The sequence below is a fragment of the Anomaloglossus baeobatrachus genome, chromosome 1 (genome assembly GCF_048569485.1).
Source record: "Anomaloglossus baeobatrachus isolate aAnoBae1 chromosome 1, aAnoBae1.hap1, whole genome shotgun sequence".
In the NCBI taxonomy this organism is placed as follows: Eukaryota; Metazoa; Chordata; class Amphibia; order Anura; family Aromobatidae; genus Anomaloglossus; species Anomaloglossus baeobatrachus.
The window spans coordinates 866939222-866964267 of record NC_134353.1 but is presented as its reverse complement, the minus strand read 5'-3'; the positions used below and the strand labels follow the sequence as shown (position 1 = coordinate 866964267).

At 43.9% G+C, this 25046-nt stretch overlaps 1 protein-coding gene across 2 annotated transcripts in view; it reads left to right on the top strand.

Moving 5' to 3' along the window:
- The window catches only part of ERBIN (erbb2 interacting protein), a 352105-nt gene that overhangs the window by 50163 nt on the left and 276896 nt on the right, over positions 1-25046 (top strand). For both annotated transcript variants that reach the window (XM_075326048.1, XM_075326057.1), the window contains exon 2: positions 11389-11498. The gene's annotated coding sequence lies outside the window, so the exon portion shown is untranslated. The remainder of the gene's footprint in view (positions 1-11388; positions 11499-25046) is intronic.

The window sequence follows — 25046 nt, the reverse complement described above, 5'->3', positions numbered from 1 at the left end:
CTATTAGATGCGAAACTTTGTATTGAAATATACATAAACTGTAGTTCTGTAAATGCCCTAGAATTATGTGCGCCGGAGCAATATGAATAGATCTTTCTCCGCTTTTTCTTCTATATCTGTAATTATATTGTACGGCCGCAGAAGACAGTAATGCGTTATCATACAACAAAGCTTCTCTGCTTTTTAATGGTACTCAATGTACATCTCAATGATGTGCCGATTTCGGCCTGTCCGCTCTCATTAACGAGCGCCAATTGTCTATAAACAAGTAATTTGCCGCTTGTTTAGCCGGTCTGGGCACACAGGCTGACGAACAACGATGGTGTCAGGACAAGCGGTGATATTATTGTTCTGTCCCCATACAGAATCATATTATTGGCAGCCCTTACCCAGTTTATACCGGCAATGACATAATTGATTGGTTTACACCAATGGATAACCATGGACAGATACTTGTTCGAAGATTATCTACCTTTGCAAATTCAGCATAAGGGTGTGTTCACACTTTCTTATTTTTTATGCAAGAAAACAAATAGTAGTGGCAGGAAAAATGTTGTGTACAAATAGATTAATATATATATATGTGACGCCCTGGGCAAGCCAGGGGTCACAGGTCATCACACCACCACACCCTACATCCCAGTTAGGAACACCGAAGCTACTCAAATCCTTGTTGCCTTCCTCCAGGGGCTGATGTTCACACCAGGGGGTGGGCCAGGTGGTTGGCTCCGCCCACCGAGGAGTACACAGCTCTGGAGGCGGGGAGAACCAAGCAGTTAGAGCTTAGGGGAGTGAAGTGGAAGGAAGTGGTAGAGGAGCTAAGTGCAAGTGAAGTGGTAGTGGAGCAAAGAAGAAAAGGAGTAAAAGTGAACGTAGAAAGACCTGAAGTTAGTCCAGCTAAGTGCAGGACAGTGTCAGCAAGGTCAGCAACAGCGGTGATTGTCTGGAGGGGGACTGCTCGGAGGTTGCTGGAAGGACCGCGGACGGGTAGTGGCCCGGCGGTCTGGAGCAGTATACGAAGGACAGTCAGCACCAGGGCAGGGGCCTCTCGGACCCCGGCAAGGCTAGGAGTCGCCATAATTTGCCGAATCCGTCAGTGAAGGGGACGTCGATCCCCCAACAACCAAGTCCCGACTGAAGGCAAAAGTCCAACCATTAAGGAGGAACACCGCCACCGCCAGGGCACCAGTTCCTCAGGGCCAGCGTCTGCGGGCAAAGTAGGGCTCCTCCGGCCCATATCCAAGCCGGGGAGCGGGTTACCGGTGGGAACCCATCGCTACCAACAGAGAAACACTAGGTGCAGGTCAAAGGGACATCACCGTTACCTACTGGGAGAGCAAGTGCAGCCGTCCGTGGGAACCGTCTTTCCAGCCGTGTGGTTTACTGTAAAACTGTGTCAACGTCTCAGGCTGAGTGAGTACCACAGTGCCGCAAGGCACAGCGCTGCCCCGCGTCCCTGCGCCCACCAGGCCCTGCACCTTCCACACCATCACTGGGCCCCCGGGATCACCAACCCCTACCCACGGAGGGGCAACACAACACCTGGCTGCTCCGCATCACCACTCCCGGGATCCCCATATTGAGCAGCGGTGGTGCTACAAATCACCACAACCGTGGGTGGCGTCACGGACAATAAACAATCCCCACACCCAACAAACCCCCTTTCACTCACGGGCGAGGAGCGCCGCTCGAGAACCCCCGGGATCCGGCCCACCGCTCGAGCCACCACTGAGCAGCAGCAGCCGGACCCGATATTGAGAATTTGGAGAAATGAGAACCAGCGAAAAGATGAATTTTCGACAAATAATTGAAAAAAAATCTTCTTTATTAATCCATTAAAATGTTATGACAAATATGTGAGGAACTCCAAACAACTAATATGCAATCCAGCAATGGACTACATGTTTCAGCGCTGTGCGCCTTCACTATCCTACTTGAACAAAGCTCTCACACTGACAATATATCCCCTAGTGTGGAACATATTCAAATAACCCTTAATTAAAAGCAGTGAAAAAAATCTACCATATTTTTTGGACTATTAGACGCACTCCCCCCCCCCCCCCCAAATGTTGGGGGAAAGTGGGGGGTGCGTCATACAGTATTAATGTAGGCTGCGGGGAATGAGGGTGCTGCGGTGGAGCGGGTCATAGGCGGCACAAGCAGGCTGTAGCAGCACCTGCCGTGACCACGTGGGCCCGCTCTTTTCATAAGCATGCACCCTCCCGCCCATCATCTCTCAGCACTGAAGCCGGAGCTGCCAGGTGGGTGGGATGATGTGCAAGGGAGCTGGCCCGCATGATCACCCCTGGTGGTGGCAACTACAGCCTGGAGTGATCATGTGCGGCTGTATTCACTGCCCCCCACGCATCATCATCAGTGCGGGGGGCAGTGAATAAGTACAATATACTCACTGGTCACTGTTCCCTGCAGCATCACGATGTCCTCCTGTCTGCCGGCCAGCTGATCTGTGTACAGAGTGGTGAGCACAGCGATGATGTCATCACTGTGCGAAGCGCTAGTCTCCACACACCTCAGCGGGCGGCAGACAGGAGGAAGAGCGATGCTGCAGGGGAATGGCTCTACACAGGTCAGCCGCGCTGCTGCTGACACAGAGAGGAAGATGATCGATGCTGCAGGGAGTGAGGAAAGGGGAGTATAAATGTTTGTTTTCTGTGCCATAGGATACAGGCCGTATAGCAGGATGAGGGCATATACCAGGATGGGGGTATATTATGAGCAGGATGGGGGTATATAGCAGCATGGGGGTATATTATGAGCCAGAATGGGGGTATATAGCAGGATGGGGGTATATAGCAGGATGGGGGTATATAATGAGCAGGATGGGGGTATATTATGAGCATGATGGGGGTATTTATCAGGATGGGGGTATATATCAGGATGGGGGCTATACCAGGATGAGGGACATATATACAAGGATGGGGATCATATACAAGGCAGAAGGATCATTACCAGGATGGGGTACCTTAGTAGAGAATTTGGGGACATTACCCCCATAACAGTGTCAGCAGCAGATCCTCGCCCCATAACAGTGTATCATGACCACATTTTTTGCTTAAAATTTTATTTTCCTCCTCTAAAACCAGGGAGCTTCTTATGGTCTGAAAAATACGGTAATTAAAAGCATCTGATTAGATGGTTAGAACTTAATAAATATTGCTGGATATAAACATATTGAACATGATTTATGCATAGACAAATATTGCAAACATTTAACAATTTAAAACCAGTTAATATAAGAAAACTGCAACAAATAATTAGGAATATATGTATGAAAAATGCAGCCAATAACAAGCAAAATCTGTATACCAAAAGCAATCGCCAATTGTGTTCACGGATAATACAGCATCATAGAATATGAATCACCGACAAAAGAAGAGGAAGAAGTTTAATAAAAAATAACTTTTATTAATTGATAGATAAAATATAAAAGCATAGACAAAGATGTCTTCAGGAAAAAAACAAACCCCATTAAAGGGTCAAAAATATATAACTCACAAAAGTCATGTTTGGGAACACCATAATTTCACATAACAATAATAATAACCATGAAGATATACCAATATTCCTGCAGCTATAAATATATATATATATAATATAACACAAAAGTGTTGTAAAAATACAAGACTCAGCTAAGTCAGTTGTAACAAAGTAGCGATCAGTATACCTATGAAATCTTACATAAATGTGAATGATGTCCCGCACCCTCTCCGACGCACGTTTCGCGCTGTGTAGCACTTTATCCAGGAGTGCATCATAGAAAAGATTCAAGATGAAGAGAAACATATCATTTTATTTAGGAGAGAAAAAAAAATTAAAAAAAAAATATTTTTTTTTCCTTCTCCTCCCTTCCCTTCCTTTCCTTCTCTTGTTAGTATTGTGTAATTAGGTCCATTCGTCTGTTCAATTTGTCAGGAACCCTGGTCTCTAGTACAAAAATCCACCTACTTTCTCTAGATAAGATTTTACTTCTATAATCCCCACCCCTATAAGGTTTAGAAACTACCTCTATTCCCCTAAAATAAAAACTTTTTAGGTCTCCTTTATGCACAATTGCAAAGTGTTTGGAGCCCGCAGAGGCTCCTGCGATCGGCAAATTTACTGAATCAGACAAATGTTTCCTAATACGTTGCTTTAATGAGTTAGTGGTGCAACCGACATATTGATGTCTGCAAATATTGCAATCAATAAGATATATTACATTTTATGTATTGCAGTTTATGAAAGAACAATATTATATGTTTATATACTTTTTTTGCAGCATTCTTTACTTGCGTTTTTCACCCATTCATTTGGATGAGTGAAAAGCGCTGCAAAATTGCTATAGGATTTGTTATGATTCGCCTTGGCAAAAACACAAGAGTTCAACGATTGATCATAGGTGGCAGCGAAGCAATGCAAGAGTGGAGGATATGCATTGACCGACTCCAGTGTATAGTCTGAGTATGTCTTATGTGAATCCAATCTATTATATAATATGTAAGGCAAGCTAGATTATAATTTCTAACACTCTGCAGATTGATACCGCCTTCATTCTTACACGCCATGAGATGATTTAGACTGATCCTGGGGCGCTTTCCTCTCCATAAGAAATGTCTAAATGCTTTATTAAGCGCATTGACGTCAGTGTGCCTAAGTAACAACGGGAGGGTTTGTTATTGGTACTTTCATTTGGCCACGCTTATCATTCTGATAAGGTGTGCCCTCCCCATTACCCAAGTTGTCCCATGATTTTAGCTGGGTTATTTAGGATATATAGTAACGTTGGTGTTCGTCCAATCTTAATTCCCAAATCAAACTGCTTTAATTTTATTCTATTAGTGTCATTGTCGCTGTTACCTGTGAACTGTAGGTTCACTTTAGGAGGATGCGCATGTGCAATATCTTAGAAAGCATTCCTGTTTGTAGTGCTTGTGCTTTGCCATCAAAATATTTGCCCAAGTCATTTATTCAATTTGAGACATGGATACGTGAACTGAGCATGCTTCTTTTGTGACTTCACAAATGGTAAATCATTAATATAGTATTTAAGACACCATTAGATACATCTTGATTTTTCCCTGATGAAGCCAATAGAAGGAGCGAAACATGTGGGTGGGTCATAGAATGGTAGAGTTGGAAGAGACCTCAAGGGCCATCGGGTCCAACCCCCTGCGAGTGCAGGATTTCCGAAATCATCCCAGCTATATGTTTATCCAGCTTCCGCTTGAAGATTTCCATTGATGGAGAGCTCACTACCTCCCGTGGTCGCTTGTTCTACTCTCCGATTACCCTCACTGTCAGAATGTTTTTCCTAATGTCTAATCTGAATCTCCTTAAGTTTCATCCCATTACTTCTTGTACTTCCTTGTGCTAATAAGAACAGAATAGTCCCCTCTGCACTGTGACTACCTTTGCAGATATTTGTAGACCGCTATTAAGTCTCCTCTCAGCCTTCTCTTTTTCAAACTAAACATCCCTAGTTCTTTTAGCCGGTCTTCACATGACATGGTTTGCAGACCTTCTACCATCTTGGTTGCTCTTCTCTGGACTTGCTCCAATATATTAATGTCTTTCTTGAATTGGGGCGCCCAGAACTGTACACAGTATTCCAGATGGGGTCTGACCAGGGCAGAGTATAATTTCCTCTTGATCCTAGATTCAATGCTTGTCTTGATACATCCCAGAATTTTGTTGGCCTGTTTAGCTGCAGCTCCGCATTGCTGGCTCATGTTGAATCTGGGATCCACTATTCTACCCAAGTCCTTTTCCCCGGTGCTATCACCTACTTCTATTCCTCCCATACTATATACAGTTAGGTCCAGAAATATTTGGACAGTGACACAAGTTTTGTTATTTTAGCTGTTTCCAAAAACATGTTCAGAAATACAATTATATATATAATATGGGCTGAAAGTGCACACTCCCAGCTGCAATATGAGAGTTTTCACATCCAAATCGGAGAAAGGGTTTAGGAATCATAGCTCTGTAATGCATACCCTCCTCTTTTTCAAGGGACCAAAAGTAATTGGACAAGGGACTCTAAGGGCTGCAATTAACTCTGAAGGTGTCTCCCTCGTTAACCTGTAATCAATGAAGTAGTTAAAAGGTCTGGGGTTGATTACAGGTGTGTGGTTTTGCATTTGGAAGCTGTTGCTGTGACCAGACAACATGCGGTCTAAGGAACTCTCAATTGAGGTGAAGCAGAACATCCTGAGGCTGAAAAAAAAGAAAAAATCCATCAGAGAGATAGCAGACATGCTTGGAGTAGCAAAATCAACAGTCGGGTACATTCTGAGAAAAAAGGAATTGACTGGTGAGCTTGGGAACTCAAAAAGGCCTGGGCGTCCACGGATGACAACAGTGGTGGATGATCGCCGCATACTTTCTTTGGTGAAGAAGAACCCGTTCACAACATCAACTGAAGTCCAGAACACTCTCAGTGAAGTAGGTGTATCTGTCTCTAAGTCAACAGTAAAGAGAAGACTCCATGAAAGTAAATACAAAGGGTTCACATCTAGATGCAAACCATTCATCAATTCCAAAAATAGACAGGCCAGAGTTAAATTTGCTGAAAAACACCTCATGAAGCCAGCTCAGTTCTGGAAAAGTATTCCATGGACAGATGAGACAAAGATCAACCTGTACCAGAATGATGGGAAGAAAAAAGTTTGGAGAAGAAAGGGAACGGCACATGATCCAAGGCACACCACATCCTCTGTAAAACATGGTGGAGGCAACGTGATGGCATGGGCATGCATGGCTTTCAATGGCACTGGGTCACTTGTGTTTATTGATGACATAACAGCAGACAAGAGTAGCCGGATGAATTCTGAAGTGTACCGGGATATACTTTCAGCCCAGATTCAGCCAAATGCCGCAAAGTTGATCGGACGGCGCTTCATAGTACAGATGGACAATGACCCCAAGCATACAGCCAAAGCTACCCAGGAGTTCATGAGTGCAAAAAAGTGGAACATTCTGCAATGGCCAAGTCAATCACCAGATCTTAACCCAATTGAGCATGCATTTCACTTGCTCAAATCCAGACTTAAGACGGAAAGACCCACAAACAAGCAAGACCTGAAGGCTGCGGCTGTAAAGGCCTGGCAAAGCATTAAGAAGGAGGAAACCCAGCGTTTGGTGATGTCCATGGGTTCCAGACTTAAGGCAGTGATTGCCTCCAAAGGATTCGCAACAAAATATTGAAAATAAAAATATTTTGTTTGGGTTTGGTTTATTTGTCCAATTACTTTTGACCTCCTAAAATGTGGAGTGTTTGTAAAGAAATGTGTACAATTCCTACAATTTCTATCAGATATTTTTGTTCAAACCTTCAAATTAAACGTTACAATCTGCACTTGAATTCTGTTGTAGAGGTTTCATTTCAAATCCAATGTGGTGGCATGCAGAGCCCAACTCGCGAAAACTGTGTCACTGTCCAAATATTTCTGGACCTAACTATGCTTTTTACATTTCTTTTAACCAGATGTAGGACTTTGCATTTGTCCCTGTTAAAAACCATTCTGTCCTCCTCGGCCCATTGTTCGAGTGGGTCATTTTCCTTCTTGATATTCCCGATAAACCAGGTGAAGATTATGTGCACCCACCAGTGTTTCGTTTGTTTTTTTTTCTCCTCTGGTCTTTTTATGGGTTTGTTTTACCTACTTTTCTGTTACTAGTTTTATCTTCTGAGATTGGATTATTATCTCTTTCAAAAAAATATCATAATAAATTACTCCCAAATAAAGTGCATAAGTACAAATATATGATGATGTATTAGTTCTCTATATGCGGTCATCATTGTGGACATTTAGGCGGTCTGTTTGCTTGTTTTTTGGCTATTGTGACAATACCCCGTGAGTTGTGTATGTTGGTGTGCTTTTTTTGTTTTTATCTTTCTTGTGTGTTCTTGTATAGAATCCTTACATTTTGAACACCTCCTATTTTTGATGAAATTGTGTATTTGTAAGTCTACTGTTACATTTGAGTGTATTCTGTATAGTCTTGGTGGTGCAAGAGCCTTTCTAATGATGCGTTTCGTACGTGTCTGGCTGCTGAGGACAGACATGAAATAATGCAATCCATGGCTTCTATTAAAATTTAAATAGGTTATGCCATAAAAAATACTTTATAGGCAGAACATGCAAAAAAGTATCATTTTACAATTTAAATGTATTAAGAATGCTTTGATGGTAACCTCCCCTGATCTCCAAAATCTGGGTCAACCTGCTGCATCAGTTAGTAATGGCTCTGCATGCGCCGTCCGTCCGGTGTGCTCAGCTCTGTTGGGTCCTGGGGCAGTTTGCTAATGGATGATGGTGATTTGACTAAACTATATATTTTTCATGCACACACCCAATTGCATTTGGTGTCCTTGATAATCACCTGAAAACACTGCCAAATACGTAGTCCAATCACCACCAGGAGTTAGTACGCAGATAAATGGCTCATATCTAGTACGGTTTGACTCACAGCAGGTGGATAAGACTTTGATGGTCAAGAAAAATCTTACAATACATATATGTATGTGTGTGTGTGTGTGTGTGTGTGTGTGTGTGTGTGTATATATATTATATTATAGTTTGTGTGTAATAACGGAGACAGGGGAATGCAGGACAGGCAGCAGGCAGGGGCGGGAATAACTAGCAAAATCTGACCCATCCATTAGATATTCTGCAGCACCTCTCATCAAATAACAATGCATTTCACATACTTTACTTGCCTGTATTTCAGAAAGTATATATCAGATCTCACAACTAAAGGTATGTATAGAATCAGCATGATAGCACCAGTATAGCACTGGCTTTAGTTTATATAGGAAAATCCTGGTGGTCTTCCTCTTTAAGATCAGAACGCCTTTAATGTATAAATTGGTGCGCCGTCTAACGGTCCATGATAGTAAATGCATTGGTGCAGGGGTCTCGCCTACCCTTTATAGATTAGTTCACATTTGCTACCGTTTGTCTGAACAATAGGTTTTAAAATAATTGCTCATTGGCGCAAGTGTCCCGCCGAAGGGAGACATCTTTCTGATGTACTGTACTTTTAAGCCTCTGTGCAGCTGTTTTTGGTCATCGGAGCTCTGTATTCAGAAAATAATTTGTTTCTTCAGCCGAATTCAACTCTGTAAAAACAAATCTAGAAATAAATTCTGAGGATATTATTATCATAGAAGTGTGGCTAATGACCTGCAGATGCTCTATATGCTTAATTAGTTGGTATAAAATATATAATATATAAGAACTTAATAGGATTGCTCCGTGACTGGAAAAATGATCTTCATGTCTAGTGAATGGTGTAGGATCCGACTCATCATAGTCAGGCCAGGTTCTCTTCTATATGTTGTGTCTGGCCGGTGTTTTATGCCGGAGCCGGAAACTACTGATGATAATTTGTCCTTTCTGAGAGTAAGAAAGTTGGATTTCTACAGAGAAGAATGACTTGATGTTCCACTTTTTGTATTTATATTTATATTTATATATATATATATATATATATATATATATATATATATATATATATATATTTTTTTTTTTTAAACACAAAACGGTTAAACACAAGGAAAAGAAGCACAATATGAATAATGGCTTAGAAATTGTATCCATTTTGTGGTTACGATAAGGCTGCTATTGCTTTAGCTGAAATTCGTGGATTCTCCAGTATGAGGTTGTGCACAGGATCGACAATCTCCGAAACAAGAACCACTCTCGGTCATCCAGGACGTTCCTCATCATTGGTGCTGAAGTGTCCCGTTTTACATTTGGCAACCCCGTTCTTAAGGTACCGTCACACTAAGCGACATCGCTGCTGAGGCACGACTTTTGTGACGTAGCAGCGATGTTGCTAGCGATGTTGCTGTGTGTGACATCCAGCAAGAACCTGGCCCCTGCTGTGAGGTCGCCGGTTGTTGCTGAATGTCCTGGACCATTTTTTAGTTGTTGTTCTCTCGCTGTGAAGCACAGATCTCTGTGTGTGACAGCAACAGAGCAACAACTGAATGTGCAGTGAGCCGGCTTCTGCGGACGCTGGTAACCAATGTAAATATCGGGTAACCAAGAAGCCCTTTCCTTGGTTACCCGATATTTACCTTCGTTACCAGCGTCCGCCACTCTCACGCTGTCAGTGCCGGCTCCCTGTTCCCTGCACACATAGCCAGACTACATATCGGGTAATTAACCCGATGTGTACTCTGGCTAGGAGTGCAAAGAGCCAGCGCTAAGCGGTGTGCGCTGGTAACCAAGGTAAATATCGGGTTTGTTACCCGATATTTACCTTACTTACCATTGCAGCATCGCTTCCACGCGTCGCTGTTGGCTGGGGGCCGGTCACTGGTTGCTGGTGAGATCTGCCTGTGTGACAGCTCACCAGCAACCCGTGTAGCGACGCTCCAGCGATCCCTGCCAGGTCAGGTTGCTGGTGGGATCGATGGAGCATCGCTTAGTGTGACGGTACCTTTTAACTGTGGAATATGAAGGGCATTGATCCCCCAATGTCTGCGACATATCACCATGAATATCCTTTGTGGACTTTCCTTGCAGAAGCAAGAATTTTATCACTCCTCTGCTTTCAGTTGCTGTGAATATTGCATTCCCATTGCATTGCCATTTTGTTTTCCCGCGTGCGTAGAACACTGTTGACATAAGCAACAAACAAAAAATTTTGTAAACACATATTAGACACACAAGGCTTTCATGTGATATAACATTCGTTACCATAAAAACAAAAAATAAATCACAAAGCCAAAGACTTATCAGCAGCCCCTCGTAAGTGACACATCCCTGAAATCAGAGTCTCAGCCCCTGCATGATGCCCTCAAACTACATAGCAAAAATCTGCTGACCGATTCTCTTTTAAATTGCGTGCACGTTTTAATGAATTAGGCGGCGTGTATTCTATGAAGCCTGGTGTGGCACTACACCAATTTTGATGAAGTGTTAGGCACATGATGAATATTTCCATATGTATTTTTTTTTTTTTGTTTTTATGACTAAAGTGTTGGATGGCAACATACAGTATTTTATTTCTGACTTATGTTACAATAGATCACTTAATATTGATATTTAGGTTTTTGCTTCAAGCTTAAGCCCAACAATACAAATTAGACTGATGTTGGCTGAACCCACCAGTGGGATCGGTCAACACCCAAATGTGAATTGGTTGGTATCAGTGGGGGCAATGCTTTCTAACACTGATATCAGCATTTCTGGGGTCATCAAGGGTCCCAACAGTCAGACTCCCATGAGCAATATATAGTGGTGTATTCTGTGGCTAGGTTATTGAGGTTTTATGGTGAGATGACCTCTCAAGGTATAAAGTTCCTGGTATCTAGGAAATGAATCGCATAACATGCGGCATTCTGTTACTTACATCCGTTCTTCTATCCACTAGGTGTCTGTAGGATCAGTATCTGACTTGAGAACGGATGCCTATATTTCAGGAGATCCTTTCTGTCACACTGTGAACTGGAGAAAAGAAGCCAGGAAGGGCCGTGTTCTCGGGTGAGTGGCGATTCTAATTCAGGCCAAGTGTGATATTTTATTGATATAAGAATGGTCAAAATGATTGGTTAAAGGGGTTGTCCATTACTTTTATTTTAATGGCCTATCCTTAGGATTGGCCATCAATGTATGATTGGCCGGGGTCCGACACTCCGCACCCCCGCTGATCAGCTGTTCTCTACGACGGCAAGTGGCCGAAAATACTCTGTAGCTGCTTTCTTTTTTTTGATGGCAGCCGGGTACTGCTCATCCGCCATCTATTGATCTGACTAATAGGTGGATGTGCAGTACCCGGCTGTGGCCACTATCAGAAAACTGAGCAGCTCTGGAACTGAGCACTTCTGACTGCCGCCAGCACTGAGAACAGCTGGTTGGAGGGGTGCGGAGTGTCAGACCCCGGCTAATCAGACATTGATGACCTATCCTAAGGCTAGTCCATTAATGTAAAAGTAGGGGACAACCTATTTAATGGATCCTCCTGACATATAGAGAAGAGCATTGTGGCATACCGCTTATGACATGTAATAAATGCTGATATGTGAAGCAGATGTGTACTGTGACCTGCAGGCAGAGACTTGTGACCATTTATTATAGGGATCGGTGCTGGTCACAAGCTATTTTGGATTTTCCTCATTGGATTAAAGGTCTTGTTCAGTTGAGGTTGTTTTCCTTCTAGAGCAAAGATGAAATATAATATTGCGCCATATCTGCAAGACGAGATCCCGGGTATCGCCCAGTCGTAGTGTGACTGCCTACTAGGCACTTTGTATCCCTTATTCTGCGAACATTACATTACGTCCCACTTAAACAGTATGGGGTTCCCAGATTTTCACTACTTTCATGATTATTTGCTCATACCTCCTTCTTTGTGGTTCAGATTGTTTGTGTGGAGATTATTCTACAGCAATAGTTACTCCCATTTTAAAGGAGTTGCCCGACCTTATGATATTCTTAGATTTGGGTCATCTATTTCAGATTGATCGGGTCGGACGCTCTGTACCCCAGTGATTAGCTGTTTTCAACTTTGAAAGGATGTATACAGTGAACAGAGTTGAGACCGCATAGCACAGTCCAGTATGGTGACTAAAACTGCATGAGGATAAAGGTGGTGTCACACATAGCGACGCAGCAGCGGTCACGACCAGCGATCTGACCTTATCGGGATCGCTGCTGCGTCGTTACATGGTCGCTGGTGAATTGTCAAACAGGCAGATGCGACCAGTGACCAGCCCCCAGCCAGCAGCTCGCGTGGAAGCGTAAAAAGGTAAATATGTGACTTAGCAGCGACGTCGTTGTCGTCGTCGCTATGTGTGACACCACCTTTAGTTCACAATATCAGGTTGACAAAGGGAATCTGTCAGCAGGTTTTTGCTATGTAATCTGAAGGCTGCATGAGATCAAGGCTAAGACACTAATGTCACTTATTAGGACATGTGCTGTTGGTTCAATACAGTGTTTTATCAGCAGAAGATTAATAATATCTAACTAGGTGTGAGAAGCAACTCACTGTCACTATATAATGTACACAGAGAGCTGTGGTATGGGTGGGCTTAGCTTTCTGAGCTCTGCTACATGATACAAGTAAATACTCTCTGATTGTGTCACAACTTCTACACATAGTGAATTAAGTGATGCACCACTGGAATTAGGGTCTCTTTTCTTACATTATGCTGCTCTCCGATGAGGTAGCAAAATCCTGTTATCTTAAAAAGCAGTGGGAATGAGACAAAAAATCAAAAATGAAATACACATTGCTGGAACTGTAAGGCAGGCTTTGCACGTTGCGACATCGCAAGCCGATGCTGCGATGTCGCACGCGATAGTCCCCGCCCCTGTCGCAGGTACGATATCTTGTGATAGCTGGCTTAGCGATAATTATCGCTACGCCATCTTCACATGCACTCACCTGTTCCTGCGACCGTCGCTCTGGCCGGCGACCCGCCTCCTTCCTAAGGGGGCGGGTCGTGCGACGTCACACGGCAGGTGGCCAATGGCGGCGGAGGGGCGGAGATGAGCGGGACGTAAACATCCTGCCCGCCTCCTTCCTTCCGTATAGCCGCTGGCGGCAGGTAAGGAGATGTTCCTCGCTCCTGCGGCTTCATACACAGTGATGTGTGCTGCCACAGGAACGAGGAACAGCATCGTACCTGTCGCTGCACCGGCATTATGGAAATGTCGGAGCCTGCACCGATGATACGATAACGACGCTTTTGCGCTCGTTCATCGTATCATCTAGGATTTACACACTACGACATCGCAAGTGACGCCGGATGTGCGTCACTTTCGATTTGACCCCACCAACATCGCACCTGCGATGTCGTAGTGTGCAAAGCCGCCCTAAGATACTTCAACTCACTCACTTACTACTTCCCCCTTGATGAAGCTGTCCGGCTATGTGCTGAGAGCCACGAAACGTACGTCTGGGCCTCTTTTTCTACAGACTCTGGTAATGTTCCCTCACTGTTGGGGCTTTGTGGTCTCACTCATGCCTTCCTTTACATGGCTATAGACACTGGTGTTCTTTGAATCTTTCCCTGATCTCTCTAAAACTGCAACTTTGCATGTGCTATGACCAGGCAGGTTAATGGTAATTTTGCTGCTGCCACTGGGCATGATTTAAGATCTTGGATTCTTTATTATGTTGGGTAGGCTATATCTGTGAGTAGCACTACTATTTAAATGATTTACATCTGTCTTACCGGGTCTGTACCAGATAGTGTTTACCATTCCCATCCCTCTGTGTTATTTCTTCATGTATATTTTCATGCACTGTGCACTTTGAATCTATGAATAAATATTTTTCTAGATCAGTAATTATGCTCATTGTTCTTCTCTCGCTTATCATGGTAATGAATGCGCAGCGTCAGAGGATGGTCGTGCTCACCTCTCTGCTGCCATTGCATCATAGTCCTGGATTTCTGCTCAGTGCGCATGATCCTGGAGTTTGGGTCATGCGCACTACATGGGTTTGAAGCCAGGACGCATACACTTGGCTTCATAGTGCGCATGACCGGGATAATAATAATAAAGTTTATTTATATAGCGCCAACATATTCCGCAGCGCTTTACAATCAGGTGGGGGCTTGTATAGACAAAAACAAAATAGCACATAATTCAACAGCTACAGTAGGAATGAGGGCCCTGCTCGAAAGCTTACAATCTATGGGGAAGAAGGGGGACACAAAAGGTGAAGCACACTTGTAAATCTGGCCGGCCATTGTAATGCTAGTTAATTGGTTACATATAAAGATGAATGATCTTTTGGGTGCCCTTACGTGCTATTAGTTGTATGTCGGATTTGAGGACAGAAATAGGAGAGAGAAGGTTACGAGTAGCATTTAGAAGGTGGGACAGGGGAGAGTGAGGTTAGTAAGTTATTATGATAAGCTTGTCTGAAGAGATGTATTTTTAATGTACGCTTAAAAACTTGGGGGCTGGATATTAGTCGCATTCTTTGGGGTAGTGCATTCCAGAAAACTGGCGCGGCACGAGAAAAGTCTTGGTGACAGAGGTGTGATGTTCGTATTATGGAGGTTAGTCTAAGATCATTTGCGTAACAAAGGGGTTGGGTAGGATGATAGACAGCGATGAGGGATGAGATATATGGTGGTGCAGAGCTGTGGAGAGCTTTGTGGGTGAGGGATATGAGTTTGTATTGTATTCTGTAGCTGATAGGTAGCCAATGTAGTGACTGGTACAAGGTGGAGGCATCGGTGAAGCGGCTGGACAAGAATATGACCCTGGCTGCTGCATTCAAGATGGATTGGAGAGGGGAGAGTTTGGTCCGAGGGAGACCAAATCAAAAAAGAGTTGCAGTAATCCAGGCAGGAATGAATAAGAGCAACAGTAAGGGGTTTTGCAGTTTCGAAAGTAAGAAATGGTCGGATTCTGGAGATGGTTTTTGAGATGCAGGTGACATGTGCGAGTGAGTGACTGTATGTGGGGAATGAAGTTCCTGAGTTGGGATCATGCGCACGGAGTCAAAATCCAGGACTCGTATGCAATGGCAGCGGAAAGGTGAGAGCGACCATCCTCTGATGCTGTGGACTCATTAGCATGATAACACACCAAGGGTAGTAATATCCTGGCGACTAGTCCAAGGCCTCATTAGCATATCATAAAGGATTTTTAGAAATACTTTTTCTAAATATCTCTTTATCTATGCTACTCGATACAGGGACGGTTAGGCAGGAATTAGCAATATGCAGCCAGAACTGCTCGTGGTTCTGGGTACTTATTGGACCTGACATGTTCCCTTAAAGCTGCATCTCCGCTTTCCGTGTTTCACAAAAAATATTTTATCTGTCCTAAGACTGTTCCCGTAAGTTATATTTTTAGAAGCCACGAGCCACGCAGATGTGATCTAACCTACTTCTGGACTTTAAAGAGAGTCTGTTACCGCAGGCAGGAGTTTCTGTACAGATGTGAAACCTTCCCCTCCCTGTGCGTTATGTGCTGACGTTAATTCACATACATAGTGTATCCTCTGTATTATTTATGCCATATATTAATTTAGGAGCTTATTAATTAAAGAATTATAAACTGCTTTTGAAATGGACCTAAAGGGTTTTTTTCCCACACATTTTTGGGTGGTCGCTTAATTCTCTATATATTTCTGTATTATGTATCCTCTTGTAATATACCTGCACTTTTTAGAAATAAGAAATATATGGATGGCAAAAGTTGAGCCATGATGGAAATGTAACTCTTTCAGCACCGTTGCCTGTGTCATCACACGGTCTGCCTCTCGCCATTGACTTCCTCTACCCACAACTTGTTGCTACAGTTTCATTTGTGTCTGTAACAAATATGTTCTTTGTCTCTCCCATTCTACTTTACATTCTGACCACGTCCATCCACAAAGAAAACAGTGGCATATTTTCAAAGATCTTGATCTTGACTGTACACACAAAAATAAACCCATGGCTTGTCATTAATTTGTGATTGGACGTGAGTTTGATCATGGCCTAAATCAGATAAGAGCCAAACCTATGATAGGAGACAATCTCAGGTACTATTATAAGATCGACAGAAATTGTCAAACGTCTTGCCTTGTCCTAGATTAGAAAATGAATCCGTGCTATGAAAGTGATCATTGTAAAATATCACTGTGTATGCATGTATTTGTGTGTGTATGTATGTATCTATATATGTGTGTGTGTATATATATATGTGTGTGTGTGTGTGTGTGTATATATATATATATATATATATATATATATATATATATGTATGTATGTATGTATGTATATGTATATGTGTATATATATATATATATATATATATATATATATATATATATATATATATATATATATATATATATATATATATATATATATATATATAACCACCAGAACCCCAACCATTCCAGACATATACACTTTAGAGGACTGACCACCATTTCATGACCTGTCCAGCTCTTCTGATCGTGATGTTACCAAAGGTCCTCAAGCAGTCTCCAAATTGGAGGCTACACTCAATATAATCAGTTTAGCTCCTGCTGTAGATGCTGGGGGTCCCCCAATGTAGTTGGAGCCCAGGGCAGCTGCCCACTTTTCCCCACCCTAACACCGACCCTGCAAGAGCAATATATGGGCTCTGCAGTTCTGTCTGAGTGTAGCTGCAGGCTTATGTGGTTGGTGGTATAGTGGGCCCCTTACCTCTTGGGCACCTGTGTGGCTGCACTAAGGAAATATCTAGACCTGGTGGACCTGTCAGTAGACTTCAACATACAAACTTCATACATGAAAGGAGTTGTCTCACCATTTTATATGTGAAAAATTGCAAACTGTAACAGAACGCAAGGTTGTAAAAGAGGGATTTTTTTAGTTCTATTGTTTACCTTTTGTTGCCTTACAGTGGTGGCCTGTAACCATCAGCAATGGCTGGTCTCCTAGGAAAGAAGCTTGTAAGCCTTCCTATAAAGCTTGTAAGCACTTCTCTGCAATCGGCCAGATCACTAGATGCAACTAGTTTTAGTATCTCTGCGCACCGCCAATGCTGCAAAGGCAAAGCTGCTTTTATTTTCAAATGTACAAAGGCTCAACTGCCTCTAAAGGCTCTAATTCTTATTAAAAGTGTCAACTCCATTTTTACTCCCTAACCTGATTGACAGCTCCACAGTGCCCCTCCTGCTGCAGAGAGCTCACACTGCTCAGTACAAGCTGCAGCTGTCTTCAGGCTAGGTGGGCAAAGACTGAATATGCTTGGACTCGTGCGTTCTCTAACTGTATTCCTGGACTCAGAAAATGCTTGTTTTAATATAAAGGTTATACAGCAGTTCTGACACCAGCCTCATCAGGTCCAAGAGACCTATTCAATAATGTCTGCAGGTTGTATTGCGGAACTTTCAGACATGTGCGTTTTACATCGACGCCTGCTATGAGAAGCTTGGGTTCAGCAGGAGTTGGTGAATGGTACATTGTAAAAAGTTCAGTAATTTCCAAAATCATGTTTCAGCAGGCTCAGGAAAAAAGTTTTATGTTTTGCCGAACCCTTTTCTGAAAAAGTCTATTAAGTCAGCATTTAGTTTTATAACGTTGCTTCTGTTACATATTCCGAGTGTTGATAATTACAGCACAATCTGTTCTTTGTGAAGTCGAATGCAGCACAGAACTATTAACATGAAGGTCTGTGAGGGTGAAAACATTTGTTTTCTTGCTGAAGGCGCCTGGTGGACGTCTGTGCGGAGTCAGGCGCTGGGACATTATGTGAGCCTATTTGTATATGTGCGAGTCTACAGGCCATTCATAACCCTTTTTCATTGGGACCAGTAAAATAGCAAATCATTGATTATTTGGGGAGTTGTTTGCTTATGTCCAATCATCTCTCCATTTATACTGTCCGTAATGATGATAAAAGGAGCATTTACACCGCATGACTGTGCAGTGTAGAAACAGCTGCTGATCACTTAGCAACTCGTTCGTTGGGTGAAATAGTCTTTTGGTTTGTCCCGAAGGGCATTGTTCTCTGTAGCAGAGAGACCTGTGTAAATAAACCTACCGATATCTATGGCAGCCCATCAAACTAATCATCCATTATGCATCTGAAGCATGGTCTGCCTCTAACCAGGCTTTTAAACCGCAAACAAATGCACTTGGCAACTTGTTCGTTGGGTGAAATGACTTTTTGGTTTGTCCCAAAGAGCATTGTTCTCTGCATCAGTGTGTCTAGTGTAAATAAGCCAACTAATACCATTGGCAGCCCAATAAACTAATCATCAGTTGTGCATCTCAATCATGGTCTGCCTCCAACCAGGCTATTAAATCGCAAACAAGTGGCTGATCAGCGCTTGTTTAGTCCTGACGGTCAGCTGCTGTAAAACAGACCTTGAGGATCTGCCTATAGATCCGCAAAGTTTTGGCACACATGCCTTTGACCGTGTTGTGCCATTGACCGTGACTTGGACTCCTTTGCCCGTTTTAGTTCTTAGGTGGACTAAGATTTAAGCTTTTTGGACATATCTGACATGTAACTAAAGTGTTCATCTTTTGACCCTATGCATCCTTTTACTCTTGTGACTCCTTGGATCAACTAAAATGGAGGTCAACCCCAAGATACCAAACCAAGAGGAGCTGTGTCTGTTTTAAAAAAAAGTTCCACAGCATCAAAATCCCATTTATGTTCTCCTTTGGAGATGTCTGACATGTAATTAGTGGGGTCATCTCATGACCCCACATAGGCCTTTCTCAAGCTGTGCTCTGTGCGTTGGTCTCCTTTTTGATTTTTTTTGGGGTGGACTAAGGTGGAGCTCATCCCCAAGCTTAGATGCCATCCTTGAAACTGATGTACACAACACCAGAACTATCTGTACGAAACATTAGTTAGTTGCCCAAAATAAAGTGGTTATTCCATGAAGATTACCCCTTCTCAAGTAGGAGATCAACATAGGTCTTATGAGCACTAAATCTTTTTGACCCGAACCATCTCAGCTAGCTGTGATACCAGTACCTGAAGTCATTTTTTACAAATGACCTTAGTCCTCATGTATATTCAGTGTAGTCTGATCTTTTCTGTAGTCACCTTTAGAAACCTCGACGATAAAGAAACAAGACAGAAGAAGAATCAACGCCTTTTAAAATGTGGTGTTGGAGTTGGATGTTATCAATACCATGGATGGCAAGAAGAGGAAACCAATTTTGGAACAATTCAAAGCAGATATGTCACTCGAAGCAAGAATCACCAAACTACGACTTGTCTACTTTGGACGCATCATACGAAGAGAGCAATCACTAGAGAAGGACATCATGGTTGGAGAAATAGAAGGAGCAAGGCGAAGAGGAAGACCCAACAACCCGATGGCTTGATACAATCAAGAAAACGGTGGAGAATATCCCGATGGACCTATCTAGGCTGCACACGATCGATCTTCCTACAGAGAGTTAACCCATCAAGTCGCCATGGCTTGAGATCAAGCTGAAAGCCGTTAAAAGAAAGCAAGAACATGGTAGATTGTGCTCAGATTTGTACGTTCTAGCTTTGTATTATGGAAATAATTAGTTCTTTGTCTCTTCTTTACTACACTTGTCCTACATTTCTCCAGTTCACTTCTCTAGGTTTCCAGGTTTTGGACGTCTATCAGGTGCCCAGTAGAGCGTATCTGATAAAGATGTTGCGGTGAGCTAGCCCTGCTGAATTTCTAATGCGTACTGAGACCTCTTGTTAACCCCTTTAAGACTTCTCAGAATAATTTCTGCCCTTTTTAGAATCAATATTTACTTCTGGAGTGTAATATGTTAGAACCTTCTGTCCTAAGACATTAGTGCATTGCTGTAAGTAGCACAGATCGGGGACGAGTGTCCTTTTTACAGATGACTTGCAGTAATTTTTACTTTCCAGGTCTCTGTAGAAATGATGATTCGCCTCTAAGCTCGTCTCTTAGGGCACATTCCACTGTAATGAAATCTCCATTTGAGCAGGTTTATGTATAATTTACGAGGACGGAGGAGCCACACATAAGTCTTGTTAGTAGAAAACAAAAGAATCTGTAATAAACCGTAAAATATTTAGAGACTGAGTTATAATAATCACACGCTTCATCTTCCATGGGTAAGAAGAGCACAAATGATGGTTCGAAGTAAGGTTTATTTACCAATGGAAATCCACACTTGGGGTGATGCGCACATTTGGCACGCTCCCTCGCTAGGTTCATTGCTTGACTTTTTGGCATTGTTGTAAGTCGTCCTATTACTCGATGCCCAGTTTCATCGAAGCAGACATGTGGCAGCCAGTATGTGCCATTATGATCAGAGCGCCTATCAGGTTTTCTGCTGTCTTTCAGGTGTTGTCCGTTTCTCTTTTCAATGTCGTCTCTGGTTGCTGCTGCTTAGAAAAGAGACAAAAGAAACGGGCATTGATTTCTGCAGCCGGTGTTTTCCGAGCTCTGCTGTGTCTGCAGTGTTCAGCTCGAGTATTCATCATCCTTCCAGTCACTAACTCAATAACAATATTCGCTCTTTTGGTTGATCTACTGCTGTTGAGGAACAGGTTTGTGGCTTGCGGATATAAAGGGGTATTTTGAACTCCCTTTCATGGGACAGAATGGAAAAATCCCTAGACACAAGTTAACGGGGAATTCACGTTTTGGAAAAACCCTCTCTTCTGGCAAATTTTCTTTAAAGAGGTTGTCCACTACTTTTACATTGATGACCTATCCTAAGGATAGTATATCAATGTCTGATCGGCCGTGCTCCGACACCCCGGACTCCCGCCGATCAGCTGTTGTCTGTGCCGGCAGCAGGTGGCTGGAAATGCTCAATTACGGAGCTGCTCCGTCTTCTGATGGCGACCACGGCCAGGTACCGCACATTCGCCTCCCAATCATATCAATAGGAGGTGGATGTGCAGTACTCGACCGCGACCACTATCAAAAGATGGAGCAGCTCCGGAACTGTTACCGCCGCCGGGACCGAGTACAGCTGTTCGGCGGAGGTATGGGTAGTCGAACCCCGGCCGATCAGACATTGATGACCCATCCTAAGGATAGGCCATCAATGTCAAAGTAGTGGACAAGCCCTTTAGAATATACAAACAGTGCTTTACTCATCCTCCCCGGGTCACGTGATATGTCTTCATTGGTGATCCTGATGACTGTTATTGTCTGCACGGCTGCTGTCACGTTGACAGCGCTGCAGCCAGTCACCAATGGCTCTGCCTGATTTGACTGCATGAGTTTCTGAACTCAATCATTGGCTGCAGCGCTGTCATCAGCAATAAAGACAATAACAGTCGCCAAGAAAAGCGGAGGAGACTCCACCCTGGACCCAGGAAGGGTGAGAGAGAGCAGGTTTTTTTGTTTATTATATTTGGTAACTTTACAACAAATGACTCTTCTTACTCCAGTCTTAAATTCTTTTCCAGTGGAGTAAAATGTGCCAAATATATTTTAAGTCAATTTGTAGATCAGAATAGTGATGGCCTTCCCTACGTACCAGGTCATTGGGCGTCCAATTGCTGCAACCACCTTCAATCAGCTGTATGAGGGCCTTGTGGCACTCGTGGGGGTGCTGCAGTGTTATCAGTGACTACTCTGCTTCCTCTACCTGCACGCCGTCTACTTTGTTGGTTGCAGTATTGTCCTAAAGACTTTAATGGACTTATGCTACAATACCCTGCACTGTTAACTAATACGCATGCTGGTAGGTGGAACCATGTAAATATTGACGACGCTGCAGTGCTTCCATGGCCAAAAGAAATGGCACAAAGCCCCAAATATATTTTCATTTGTGGGCAAATTATGAACGGTTTGCACCATTTTTGTAATTCACATATAAGTGACCGTCAGCTATTTGCTAGTTGTCTTGCTGTGTTTATTACTAGGGATGATCGAATACCTCAAATATTCGGCTACTCCCATATTCGACGAATAGGTCGCCACTTTTCGACTATTTGCGAATATTCGATGCACAATGTAAGTCTATGGGAAACCCGAATAGCAACTATTCGGACTTCCCATAGACTTACATTGCGCATCGAATATTCGCATAGCGGCGACCTATTCGTCAAATATTCGCGAAGCCGAATATTTGTGATATTCGATCATCCCTATTACCACATTGGCCTATTTTCTTATATTGTGCACTACATGGCACAGTGCAATTTAGATATCTGGAGCTTTCCTGGAGTCCCCTGTATACTAGGTACCTCAGTGCTGGACACAGACAGAAATGGCCCCCTGTGAAAGAAGAATATTGGGGCCCTATTGCCCCCTGATTTGGAGGTGGCAATAGACCAACGTACCTCTTGGGTCCCTGTGAGGCTCACAGGTTGCACCAATGGTATGTCCGCCCCTGATGTACCTGAATTAGGGTGGTGTAGTAAGGGCGTACTCTCAAGGATTAGAATACGACTTCGCCTTTTGTTTAGTTAAACTCTTGACATATTGGTTTGTGCGGTGGATAATATATGTACATCACAAGCCCATTTCCTCTGGGCATCACCACTAATAACCAGTTATGCTGACCCAATTTGTAGAACCACTCGTTGGCTTTGACCCCCTGGCCCTGGGCCTAGGAGGTTGCATTACGCTTTGTGTATGTATTTTTGTACTCGTACTCAGTTTTCTGCTTTTGTAGACCCACAACTTCTGTCTCTGCACATTGTATGTTGCTCGCCGTGTCCGTCCAGTCTCGCTTCACCTTCGATGTGTATTGTTGATGGTACAGCAATGATTCTTCACTCGCTCGGGCAGCCATGTCTTCACAGAGGGGTTCCCCAACCCCCTTGGCACATTTTTACGCATTCTGCCCTTTTCTCAACCAGGTAGTTTTCAGGCCTGAATCTGTGCCAAGGTTTAATGTTTATAAATTGGCTAAAGCGATGAGATTTAAGCAGCAACATTAGTCTAGTGAAGTGTAATGAGATAATGTCAGTGAAACAGATCACGTCTGCTCGGCAGATGGTCCATGTCTGTATGTAACATAATGAGACTGAAAGCCATTATATATTTATTTGTAAGGGGCGGTGGGGGGTGACTGACAGGAGATCAGGAGCCCATGTCAAAGGTTTAGTAGGACAGGGAGAAATTGCCGAGTTCTGGCATTAAACTGTCAGAATGATGTCTGCAACGTTTCCATCTCTATCGCGGAAAGCCGCTGAGTCTGTATGTTGATGTTCAGTTCCGTATGTGGACTCCTTTCCAAATATAAATTTTTGGTATTTAATTAAAGGGGGTGTCCAATGTACAGTTATTTGATCAGATGTTTCAGACACGTGATTTTGTGGCACTTACACGTTATAATGATGCCTTCATGCCAGACTGCACTGTTCACCAGTGATGGAGGAGCAGGTGACCACTCCGGTCAATCAGCTTCCTCTAATTGAAAAAAACTCCACATGGGAAAGCTGCTTTTCTATTGGAGGAGGCTGGTGGGTGGGTCTAGTCACATGCTCCTCCATCAGTGGCCATGACAGGAGAGCTGTGCAGTCTGTGAGGAAGACTATACTGACAAGAAGACAGCACTTTACAAAGGAGGAGATCGGCACTGCGCCTGTAACAGCTGTACATTAATTAGAAACATAACACCATGTGCCTAATATATTTGCTAAACTGAAGATAAAGTGGACAAACCCCTTAAAGGGGTGGTCCGAAACACAAAATTAATTTTCATCTTCATTCCCTATCTATTTAATGCTGTAATCTAATCTATTTTCGAATATACTGTCGCGGGCGGAGGAGGGGACGCCGCGCTCTCCCACTGCTCGGGTCCGGCTGCTGCGGCCTGCTGCTGCTCGGTGGCTCGAGCGATGGGCCGGATCCCGGGGACTCGAGCGGCGCTCCTCGCCCGTGAGTGAAAGGGGATTGGGATTTGGGATAGTTTATTGTCCGTGACGCCACCCACGGTTGTGGTGATTAAGTGGACACCACCGCTGCTCTGTCTGGGGAGCCCGGGAGTGATGGTACGGAGCAGCCAGTTGTTGATTTGCCCCTCCGTGGGTAGGGGTTTTGGTGATCCCGGGGCCCAGTGATGGGGTTTGTATGGTGGACAGGCGGGTATGGGGCCTGTGGAGGTGCAGGGGCAGCGCTGTGCCGCACGGCACGGAGGTACTCACTCAGCCAGTAAACACGACACAGTTCTCGGTAAACAAACGGCTGGTTGGACGGGTCCCTCGGACGGTTACGGTGCTGCAGTTCCCTGCAGTTAGCGGTGACGGTCTCTTCCCTGCACCTATGTAAAGTCCTTTTGGTAGCGATGGGTTCCCACCGGTTACCCACTCCTCGGCTTCAAGCTGGGCCGAAGGAGCTCTACTCTTGCCCGCAGGCGCTGGCCCTGGGAAACTGGTGCTTTGGCGGTGGCAGTGTCTCCCCTTAACGGTCGGGCTGTTGCCTTCAATCGGGACTTGGTTGTTGGGAGACAGACGTCCCCTTCACTGACGGATTTGGCAACTTATGGCGACTCCTAGCCTTGCCGGGATCCGAAAGGCCCCTGCCCTGGTGCTGACTGTTCTTCGTATACTGCTCCAGTACCGCCGAGTCACCACCCGTCCGCGGTCCTTCCAGCAACCTCCGAGCAGTCCCCCTGCAGACTATCACCGCCGTCTGCTGAC